Source organism: Hibiscus syriacus, unplaced genomic scaffold, assembly GCF_006381635.1.
Source record: "Hibiscus syriacus cultivar Baekdansim isolate YM2019G1 unplaced genomic scaffold, ASM638163v2 tig00001478_pilon, whole genome shotgun sequence".
Classification (NCBI taxonomy): domain Eukaryota; kingdom Viridiplantae; phylum Streptophyta; class Magnoliopsida; order Malvales; family Malvaceae; genus Hibiscus; species Hibiscus syriacus.
In genome coordinates this window covers 3,363,946-3,375,211 of record NW_024061874.1, presented here as the reverse complement: position 1 = coordinate 3,375,211, position 11,266 = coordinate 3,363,946, and positions in this window count along the sequence as shown.

Sequence of the window (11,266 nt, the reverse complement as noted above, 5' to 3'; positions counted from 1 at the left end):
TATCCATACGGAGGTGAAAACCATACGAGGAACATAAGGTGCGAGCTCAAGGAATGGTCCCCTATCCCATACGGAGGTAAAAACCACACGAGGGAGTAGTTTCGTATTCATACTAAATATGATAGAGCGGGGTTTTAGCTCATGTAATGATAATGTAGTGCACAGTGTGTGAGGAAAATCAGAAAGAATAAAAACAATTGTATAACACACAAATTTAATCTTTAAATCTAAAGACACATAATTAAATCTGAAAATATTAACAAACAAGTTAGTACAACTATTTATATAAATAATTATTATTAAAATAATCAAGGGATCAAAAACAAAATTAAAAAAATTATAATTTTATTGCAAAGATAATTAATTAATAAACTGGTGGCTTAACTCTCTAAAAAATTGAGTCCCCAGCAGAGTCGCCAAGTTGTCGAGACGATCTTTTCCCGGCGAAAACAAGTGTCGTTATTTTCTAAATCTCATCTCGAAAAAAGTAGGTATTTTTCTTTTTACATAAGATAAAACACAATTTAAGGAGTCGCCACCAATCATTTATCGAGGTGTGATTGGTCACCAAAAATGCTATGTTATTTTAATGAAATTTATAAAAATATTATTAAAACAACACAAAAAGGGTTTGCTTACCAGAAAATGAGTTCGGGAGTCGGTTACATGTGGAGAAGGATTAGCACCCCCACAACGCCAAAAATTGGTACATTTTTTTATTAATTTAATGTCTTTGTAGTAAAAAATTACAAATTTGAATTTAATTTAATTTATGATCCCATAAAAACATTAGGGATATTATTTTATACGAATAAATCATTTAAAATGAATTCCTAATAAGTTTAAGGAAATATTTTTATGATTCATTGTTTAAAATAATATAACTAGAATACATATAATAAATTTAATGATTAAATTATATAAATATCAAAGTTCTAGGTTACTAATACAAATACTTTATATTTTAGGTACTACAAATGTAATTTAACCTTTATAACTACTCGGGGTTAAAATATAAATTATTAAAATAATAGGGACTAACATGGATATTTTACCTTAATATATATATATATAAATACTGTAAGTGACTAAAAAATAAAATAAAATGCAAATGCCAAATTAAAATGCACAGAAAATCAATTTAGTGACTAAAATGAAAGACTTACAGAGTACATGTACTGCGGGCATGATTTACCCATGTGTAAGATTACACAAAGGCCCCTCCTTTTAACGGTGTCATTTCAGGGAGGGTATAAATACCACTAAATCTGGCCTTTAAGGCCTTCAACCCTCATTTCTCTCATTTTACTTCTCTCTCTAAAGAGAGAGAAGTTCTCAGTTCTCTTTAGAATTCCCTAGCCAGAGGAAAATCGGTCATCGACCGGCCGCCACAAATCGACATTTTCCGCCGCCGCCGGCCTCTGTGAACGGTGGCCAAAATTTGAAAATATACACCAAATCAACCCTCTATTTACCCTAGAGCCGAATCCAACCTTCTTTTCCTCTAAAAACCCACCATATGCAGTAGATCTAGGCTTTTTACTTTCGATGTTTCAGTTCTCCGATGATGCGTGGAGGCTCCGATAAAGGTAAGATTCTCTCAATCTCTTCTCTCTATTTTCTGAGCTTTTTTCATGGATTGGTTGTTGTATATTTCTTCATTGTTTGGTGTCGTTCATTCGTCTCTCTGTCTCTCATTGTTTTCGTCTCTCTATTTCCCTTTTTCTTGTTGCTGGTAAAGGTTTATATAGCCCTCTTGGCACCGTTCATAATGATGAAACTTTCGGTGAGTCACTGGAGCTATGGTGGTGTCTCACCCTATGGATGTGAGGTGTGCGATTAATATTGTTGGGTACCTTAAATGCACCCAAATCTTCTAGATCAGGTGGTGAAGTGTTGGCTGCTGGTTGGAGCACTTGGAGGCGGCGATGGTGGAATCATCATCAACCTAAGGCGGCGATCGAAATAGCCCCTAGGGTTGTAATGAAACCCTAGGGTTTCTGCTAGAATCATCTGGGTCGTTCATATCTAGTTTGATCGGACGGTTGAGGGAGCTAACGACTGGAGCTTGAAATGTGTAAAATCTTAGCAAAAAACCCTAAACGAGTCTTGAGCCTGCTGGATTATCTGGACTTGGCTCAGGTTGTTGGGCTGTTGGACTTCTCGGATATGGACTTGTAAAACGGGGCTCCGATTTTGCTTATTTGGGCCTTCGGATTTTATAATAATAATAATAATAATAATATAATAATAAATATGTAAACTCAGACGAAAATGAATGTCCACAGTAACCTATAGTATATATATTATGCATATATACAATCTATATGTAGTTTTTATAAACTATATATGTAACCTATAGTTTATAAATAATAGTTTATATTAGTGTACTATATAGTTTATAACCTATAGTATATAATTTATAAACTATTTTTATATTAATGTACTATATAGTTTATATTAATGTTAATTATGTTAATTGTAATTTATATTAATATAATATATAGTTTATAAACTATAATTTGTATTAATGTAGTAGATAGTTTATAAACTATAGTTTACATTAATATTAACATTTTAACTATAGTTTATATTAATATAGTATATAGTATATAGTATTAATATTAAATATAGTTTATAAACCATTTATTATATTAATATTAATAAACAATATTTTATATTAATATTAATTATAATATATAATTATATTAATATTAATATTAATTATAAATAGTTTATTAATATAAATTATATAGGGATGAAATTGAAAGAATTTAAAATATAAAGATTAAATTGAATTATTAAAGTTGGAATAAATTAAATAAAATCAAAACAAGGGGACAACAGTACAATGCGAAACGAAGTTCAAAAACACGCAGATCTTGAACCCGACCCGAACGGAGCGACTATATAAGGTAAATTTTTTTGTTTTTCCTCATTTTCTGGTTTCCTATTCATTCTCCCATATTGCTTTATCTCTCTAACTCTCCGATTCTCCCAAAATTCTATGTCTTCTCTCTAGAAGTTCATCAATGTTCTTCATTGTTCTTTGAAAAAAATCTTCATTTGATCTTCAAAAACAACACATCCTAAATTTTTTTTCCTGTTTTTTTAGATCAAACATACAAAATTTCTTAATTTGTTCATCCTTGTTTATCCGAGTTCATACCAAAACCCTCATTTGATCTTCATAAGCCCAAAACCCATGCGATTTCTTTTTTCGATCAAACACCCAAAATTTTCTCCCATGTTCATCCGTATTCATCCCAGTTCATATTTGTTCTTCACAAAAATCGTCTGTTGATCTTCACAAACACCAAAACACATGTCATTTCTTGTTTTTTCTATCAAACCCCAAACCCAAGCAACAATTCATCCTTATTCTTCCCCAAACCATTCTTTGATCCTTATAAACACCTAAAAGTAAAAATCAATTTGTTTTCTTCGATCAAACCCAAACCCTAACACCAGTACATCTTTAATAACCTAACCTCAGCCCTAACCCCAAACTCAACCCCTAAACCTGAACCCAAACCCAAACCCAAACCCAAACCTAAAAAAACCCTAACTGAGCCTCTTCACTTTTTATATCTTTTCATCTTCTGTAACCACGACTGTTCTTCATGTTCTTCCTCTTCTTCAGTCTCTGTTGATATTCGAAACCTTTTTTTTCCAAGGGTTTCGTGGACAGTCTTTCTTACAAGTTGAATTATCCAGGTATATTTTTTTATTATTTTGTTTTTTATTTTATTATTATTCATTAATATATTATTCATTTCTTTTGTAGGAGAAAACCTAACAAATGAAAATGAAGAACACTCTGAAAAAGGTAAATATACTATCATCTGTAGCTATTGTTTATTTGTTTCCTCTGTAGCCCTTGTTTGTGTTGTTGGTTGTTCATTCAGATTGGTTGTATAAGGTTGTTAGCTTCCTTTGTTTGTAGCTTAATCAAGGTTTAATTTTTACCATACTAACCCTAGTTTTTTTGCAAGGAGATGTAAATGATATACTGTCTGAAGCAGTTGATATAAATAAATCCTCTAAGAGGAAGTCCACTGGTTCATCCGAATTTTGAAGAAGAACCTCTCCTGTTTGGGACCACTACACATTCACCAAATCTGATGATGGTTATGTTTATGCCGAGTGTAATTATTGCAAAGTGAAAAGGTATAAAGTTGATTCTTATATTGGTACATCTAATCCTAGAAGGCATGGTGAGAAATGCCAAGCTTATAAGAATTTTCTTGCTGAAAATCCTGCTAGTGTAGCTTCGTTTGATCAAAACAAATACTATGAATTTTTTGCTAAGGCTATTCTATGTCATGGTTATACATAAAATATTGTTGAGCATGAAAAACTTAGGGATTTACATCATTACCTTAATTCTTCTATTAAGGATATATCTAGGTATAATGTTATTAAGTATTGCATGCTGGAGCATGAAAAGCATAAAAAATTACTGCTTGATTCAATGCATTCTGTCTCAAGTCGTGTTAATTTTACATGTGATGCTTGGTCTGCCTGCACTTCACGTTTTTATTTTTCCCTTACTGCTCATTATGTTGATAATAATTGGAAACTTCAGTCTAAAATACTTAATTTTCATTGTTTCCTCCTCCTCATTATAGTGAGTCTATCTTTAAGTTTGTGAAAAAGATGATATGTGAGTGGGGTCTTGAAAAAAAAGCATTTACCATTACACTTGATAATGCTTCTGCAAATGATAGAATGGTTAAGAGACTGAAAGATGATTTGAATGTCATTTTTCCTCTTCCCTGCAATGGTAAGTACTTCCATATAAGGTGTGATGTCCACATTTTGAACTTGATGGTTCAAAAAGGTTTGAAGGTAATTGATTCTTCTGTTAATAAATTACGTCAGATTGTTAAGTTTATTGATTCTTCTGACTCTTGACTTTGTGCCTTTGAATTAGTTGTTAAAGACTATGATTATTCTTTCTGTAGTTAGTTAGCATTGGATGTTCCTACCTATTGGAATTCTACTTACTTGATGATTCATTGGGCAGTTGAGGCTAGATTAGCAATTAGCTTGTTTGTTAATAGGGAAAATTAGTTGGATATCATTACTGATCATGAATGGGAAACAATTCAAACAATCTGTGATTTTATTGAGCCTTTTTATGAAATTACTACTATGTTCTCTGGTTCTAAATATCCCACTTCTAACTTGTATTTGGCTAACATTGTTGCAATTGAAAATTGTTGTGTGATGCTCATAATGATCTTTGTTAAGGTATTTCTGCAATGGCATGACCCATGCTTGAACTATATGAGAAATATTGGTATGATCACTCTATGATTCTGTCTTTTGCTATTTTACTTGATCTTCGATATAAATTACAACTTCTGAAGAAGTTGTACAATGTTTTTTATGTTGAGGTTGAGGTTCAACGGTGGATAAGTCTCATTTATGATAAGTTTCTCGAGTTATATGTATTTTATTCAAAAAAATGCACCTTCTGGTTCTTCCTCTTCTTCTTCTGTCCAAAGTAGCTCATCCTTGGACAAAAGTGGCTCAAGTTCTAATCGGCCTCAAACATTTAGAAAATCAGATTTATTTTAGGTTAGTTAGTATAATTTCTAGTTGAATTTTAACTTATTTATTTCTTGTTTTCATTTACTAATTTCTTGTCTTTTATATTTCAGAATTTTGACGCCACTTTAGCTGCTTCAAGGAGTGGATGATCTGATGTTGAGTCTTACATCAGTTTGCCCCTTATCCCTCGTATTGGAGAATCTGACTTTGATATTTTGGAGTATTGGAAAAATCAAAGTGTTTCATATCTTGTACTTTCTCGCATGGCGAGACATATATTGGCTATTCCAATTACTTCAGTTGCATCTAAATCGTCCTTTAGTACGGGGGTAGAATTTTGAACAAATTAAGAGCTTCAATCTTACCAAAAAATGTTGAGATTTTGTAACAACCCGTAATTGGTTGTATGGTTTTGAGCCAGAGGATAAGGATGAAGACTACCTTACTGTGGTTAATGAGTCTGCTATGTAAATGTATGATGAAATTGTTTTATTTTTAATTTTAATCTCAATATTTCAAAAATTTTATTAATTATTTTAATTTTAATTTTTTAGGGTGTTTAACGTTAAGTGAAACCATTAGAATTTGAGATTCAGTCTTGTTTCTTCCCTTTAAATGTAACTTCTATTTATTAATTAATTATTATATTTATTATGTTTAACAGTAACTGAAACTATTTTTTATTGATGCTTCTGTCCAAATTAACACATCCTGATTTAGAGTGATATTATTTATGTTATTATAAACAATGTTGAATGCTTGATTATGTAAGGGTTTGGTAAAGTCGGAAATGTTTGGCATTGTTGGCCATCGTATTCCCTTTGGCTTTACCGCTGATTGCATGTTTGTTTAATTCAGAAATGTTGCATGTTGCCTGTTGCAACCTGCTTCTTGTTGCCTGTTACTGCCTTGTAATTTATTTTGTTGGTCTGACTTAAATAGATTGTTGAAACTTGTCATTTTTTTCGAAATAGCTACTCATGTCAAAATTATGTTGGCAGCTTTAAAAGTTGTCAGTAATTTAATAATGTTGGCAGCTATTTCGATACAAAAGCTCAATGAAGAAATTTCTGGTAGCAAAGTTAGGCTTTTAGCTTATAAAATTAAGATCTAAGAGCTTAAAAACACTTTTTTTTTTCATTTTATTGTATTCAACTTGAATAGCTCAAATGTTATTTAAATTATCATTAGCAATTAAATTTATCTTTTATATTATGTTTTATATATGTTATAATTGTTAGATAATTTTTCTTTACAAAAATTAAATTGTATAGTTTATATTTATATTTTAGAGAATTAATCACGTTCAATACCAATATTCATTTATTATCAAATTAATTATCATTTCATTGCCAAAATTATTTGTATTAATCATGTAAAACACCAATATAAATTACATGATAAATACTTACATTATTAATATTATTTTTTCTTTACATAAATTAAACTATATAATTTACATAGATTAAACAATATTAATTTACATTTAATCATTGTTCAATGCCAATATTTTTATTAATCATGTTTTATATAATTTACATTTAAATAATTTTATTAATTTTATTAAATAATTTTATATAATAAGTCTATTTATTAATTAAATTATCATAATAAATATTTTATTATAACACTTAAAAATTAATCATATTAATTTTTTAATTATATCATAAACTCAAAAACTCATAATTTTATTAAAATCATATAATTTTGTCCATGGTAATATATAAGTAAGGTAAATGTCAAGTCAGGTAAATATCAGATGAGGTCAATAAGTCAAATCATTTACAGATCAGGTTAAAAACATGTCAAGTTCATCACAAGTCAGGTTGAAAACAGGTCGGGTAATACTAGTTATTTACCAGGTCAATCTCGGGTTCGGATTCATATCAGTCGGATGCAGGTCGGGTTCAAGTATCATTTTTTTGATTCAATTCGGGTTCAGGTAGGGTGCAGGTCCGCAATTTCTAGGTCCAACTCGGATTCAGGTAAACACTAGTTCCGGCTCGAGTCGGTTTCGGATCGCTACAGCGTAGGTTAAAAATAGTTTTGACTCGAGTCGGTTTCAGTTAGTTTTACAGGTCGGGTCAGCTTTTTACAGCCCTAGTTGCCATTTGTGGGGAAAAGATGTTATTTCTCTAATGAAAGCCTTCTAAATGACGGTGTTTTCTTCTCTTGGAATTATGTAAGTTATTCTATTAAACTTATTCCTTTTACTTTTGTTTTAGATCACTAAATTTCATCCCAATTTGATTTGTTTTGATAAATTTTCTTTTCTTTTTACTTTTTGAATTAGAAAAAGAGCAATAGATCTCTTGAACCTTTGTGACGAACACTTCATTGGAATGTTAAAGAAGTAGTGTTTTGAAATTTTAGATTTAAATCTCATTAGGTGTTTTTTATTTGTTTATTGCTAATTCCTTTCTAGATTTAACAATGAACTTATTCATTTTCGTGTATTTGTGTTGTGTTTATGATGGAGTTAATATGATAGGTTAGGGGTAAATATGAATAGTAATAAAAATAGGATTTACTTAAGCCCTAAACATTAGTCTAGAATGCTTAATTTGCGTAGTTTCAAAACTTTAAGGATCTAAAATGTAGTTGAATCTAAAAATTTGGGGTATGGCCCCCTCGCCTAGTAAACATGGCTCCATCAATGGTTGTTTGTTTTAAGTAATTGTTCGACATATTAATGGTAGAGTGATTTTACATCTAAAATGGTCTTAAATAGGGATGTTAACTGGTCAAAATTTGATCACAGTTAAATTTAAATTGACTCAATTTGAATTTGAATTCGACTCGACTTTAAAATTTTTAGATCAACTCCTTAACTTAGTTTTAAAAAGTGTGCCCAGACCGGTTAAGGCGTCGGGCGCTAGTGGGCTTCGCAAAAATCACCTCAGAAGGTACAGACGCAATGCATTACGGCGGGCGCACGGTTCTTCCGCTTTTGCAGTTTATCGGAGTAGAAACAAACGTTTTTTGCGCCTTTACAAGGAGTGAGAGCGTGGAAGAGAGAAATAGGAGTAAATAGAAGAAAAACGACATAAAGAAGAATATTATAGAGAAATAGAAAACGAAGGGGAAACAGAAAAATATTAAAGAGAAATGACGAACAGTGGAGAGGAAAGTCAAAATCAACATTTCATTAATATTTTTGGCGTATCTTTTCATTATAATATTTGGTTTGATAATCTATCACAAATAGTAGCTCAAACCTATGGTCCAACTACAATACTTATTTACTTATAAAAACATCCCTTCTAGTACTTATCTATAATCGATTGACCATAAAACTCATTTATAAAATGACCCCTTCTAACATTTACAGGTTTTATACAAATAGTAGCCCAAATCGATGTTCATATAAATGTTTTATAAATGAAAGGGTTTGAATCTTAATATTTATATATGGATTTATAGGTTTTTTAAGTACAAAAGTGCACCTCGTCTACAAAAATCGTCTTCGCTCTATGCCTAGGTTCTAAGGACCTTTTACATGTCGGTCTTCAATCTACGCCTAGGTTCTGAGGATCTTTTACGTCTCGGTCTTCGTTCTACGCCTAGGCTCTAAGGACCCTTTACATCTCGATACGTCTTGCGCCTTTTAAAACTAAACTCCTTAATTTTCTAAATAATTTTTAGGATATTTGATTGCCTTATTTTTAGGATTATAATATGTTAGTTTGGTGTATTTGTGGATTTGACGCCAGACAGAATAGTGATTATCCTGTAGGCTAGCTCCGACAGACGATTCACAAGAGAAAATTCGCCCAAAAACCAGAGAAAAAAGTCTCTAGGGTTTAATAAAATATTATAAAATCAAAACTGTCAAAAAGCAGTCCACAAGCCGGACTGTTATAGCAAAAAAATCGTCTTTATTCGAATTTTGCCAAAAATAGCAAAATCCCGAAAATCACTCTAAATTGAAATTCGAAATAAAATAAACAATCTCCCAAAAATCCGGCCTAAATCGGATTTAAATTGACTTCCTAATTAACAATCGAAATATTACCATAAATAGTAAAAAATAACTAAATCTAGTGATTCGGAGGGGAAAACGGCAGAATTTGATCTTGAAAAAAAGGCCACATGGAGCATAGCTCATGTGGAGAGCGTGCGCGTCGAAAAGAGCTTTTCGGATTGGGGTCTTATGCGCGATTCTGACACCTGTAGCCAAAGTTATGGCCAAAAGACTGAAACATACTCAAAACGACCCCAATGAGGAACATGTCACAATCAATTCCTGCCTTTGCGCTGATCTGCCAACTTATGGTATCTCAGCGCCATCAACGTGCAATCTGACAGCTCAGCATCATCTGTCTCGGATCCCCCTGCATCAGGATTGATACTTGTACTATGTTAGTTAGTTTAGTGTATTTGTGGATTGTTACTTTGGCATATTTATGAATTGTTACTTTGGTTGTAATATGTTAGTTTGATGTATTTGTGAATTGTTATTTTGGTTGTAATATTTTAGTTTGGTGTATTTATGTATTGTTACTTTAGTTGTTAGTTTGTTGTGTTTATGGATTGCTACTTTGGTTGTAATATGTTAATTTGGTGTTTTTGGAGATTGTTACTTTTGTTATAATACGTTAGTTTGATGTATTTATGGATTATTATTTTGGAGTTTAGACTTTAAAATTGTTTGACACACTATTTTTGTTAAATTTATTAACTTATGTTTATATTAAGTTCCATATATTATTATTAGATTTTAGATGTATTTTTTTAAAAAATGGTACAAAAAATTATGAGCATAACGAACGAGTTTTTTTTATTGGATATGAGTCGAGTATAAGTCAAAAAGTTTTTAAGTTGAGTCAAGCATTGTTCAACTCGTGATCAACATACTCGATAAGTACCCCTAGTCTTCTCTACACATGCAGGGACAGACAAATGTTATAGGTGGGAGGGACAAAATTTTGAAATCAATGTAATTAAGATCTTGCCCTTCCAAAAAACTTTTTGGTGCAATTGTTTTCTAGGATATTGTCATTTTTAAAATTAATAGAATTAAGTTTTGATCCCAAATGGTTTAATTATTTTTAACATTTTTGAATTTTAAAATCAATAAAATTAAATCCTTAATCTTTTAATTTTTATAATTTAATTACTTTTTAAGACCTTATTTATTTTAAAGTTAAATTGTCCCTCTCATAGTTCAATTCTGACTATGTACTAGACCATATGTTTCGCGTTTATTTATTTAAATAATAATAAAGATCGTATGATGAAATATAAAATCACACGTGGATTTAAAAGGACTTCATCGTCAACATATCAAATAATGTATTATTTTTCTTTTGCATTCTTCTAAAAAATTGGCTCGTGAAGTTTTGTTTAGGAAACTAAATCTTTTTCTTGTGCTCATTTCTTCCATTTGGTAGTTCATGCATAATGATGCATTCGTGTTATGATATATATGATACACTTTGCGGTTGGGATAATGGCAGCTGCCCCTTTAAAATATAGAAATTAAATAAAGACACTAGTTTTTATCTCAACTTTACTTGTGGAAGTTTTCCCTTCCACTTGGAGTATACCTCTAAATAATGGTATAATGTTTAATATTTTCAGGTCAGGAGAGAGGGTATAAGAGATGAACTGCAAAAATGATTGGCATAGATGATAAACATCCCAAATGAGGCAAAAGGCCGGCTAGTCAGTCGGCCGACAGAAAAGGCCGGTGCCACAGTTGTCG